Source organism: Mastomys coucha, unplaced genomic scaffold, assembly GCF_008632895.1.
Source record: "Mastomys coucha isolate ucsf_1 unplaced genomic scaffold, UCSF_Mcou_1 pScaffold12, whole genome shotgun sequence".
In the NCBI taxonomy this organism is placed as follows: domain Eukaryota; kingdom Metazoa; phylum Chordata; class Mammalia; order Rodentia; family Muridae; genus Mastomys; species Mastomys coucha.
In genome coordinates, this window is record NW_022196894.1 from 11,552,414 (window position 1) to 11,553,465 (window position 1,052).

The following is a 1,052-nucleotide window of genomic DNA, read 5'->3' on the forward strand; positions in this document are numbered from 1 at the left end:
TCTCCCTCATCTCTACTTGCCTCTAGGAACCCAGAAGTCCCACCTATCCCTTCCACCCATCAATTGGCCCATGGCTTCTTTACTGACAGATCAAGAACCAATTGGGGAACAGGACCTTAGCATCGTTACCACCCATACAAGGATGTTCCATGCCATGGTGCTTGTATGGAAATCTGCGAACAGTTTGTACAAGTCAATTCTCTCCTTCCACTATGTGAATTTCTGAGACTGAACTCAGCTTTGTTTTGATAGCAAGAACCTTTACACAGTGATCCATCTTTGTGGTCCTGCATCAAGAGCTTCATATGAACCTGTTGCGGATGCCCCTGGTGATGCCTATATTTTGATGTTAATTTCCCAGGAGGGGCTATCTGGAATGAGGAATGAGTCACATACTCAGGTGACTTCTTGTGAACCTTCCCCTGAATGAATAAAGTGACCAATCACTGGGCAAGTAAGCGGGACTTCTGGGTAGGACAGAGGAAACAGGAAAGAGTTAGGGGCTTTTTGGGCAGGGATAGAGAGAGGGCAAGATTTAGCTACTAGTATCTAAATGACATTTATATGTCAAATCTGCCAGGGTTTGCCACTGGAGAATTTAGATTTAATATGGCTGACAAGATTAGAATTCTAATTGTTACACCCAGCAATTGAGTTACCATTGTTTCTGAACTAAGTTTTTTTTTAAACTTTTATTGCATCATGATGAGAAAAGTTACATGATTTCAACTTATCTGAATTTTTTAACATTTAAAAACATATTTTAAGTAAATAGAATTGAATCACATTCTTGTTTCCCTTTTGTATCACCACTCCTCCCAGAGACCTCCCCCCCTTCAATACCTACAAAAAATATGGAATGCTTCACGAATTTGCGTGTCATCCTTGCGTAGGGGCCTTGCTAATCTTCTCTGTATCATTCCAGTTTTTGTATGTGTGCTGCCAAAGTGAGTACTTTCTGAACTAAGTTTATGTGGTGTTTTCCTTCATGCACCAGTTTGACTGAGTTCAAGAGAGAAAGGTACAGCAGAAAAGCATGGGTTTGCCAGATG

General features: G+C 41.1%; 1 non-coding gene across 1 annotated transcript; it reads right to left on the minus strand.

The window, feature by feature from the left end:
• Positions 1 to 848: 848 nt before the first annotated feature.
• Positions 849 to 955, minus strand: LOC116086642. The gene has a single exon (XR_004117023.1). It is a non-coding gene; the product is annotated as a U6 spliceosomal RNA (small nuclear RNA).
• Positions 956 to 1,052: the final 97 nt, after the last annotated feature.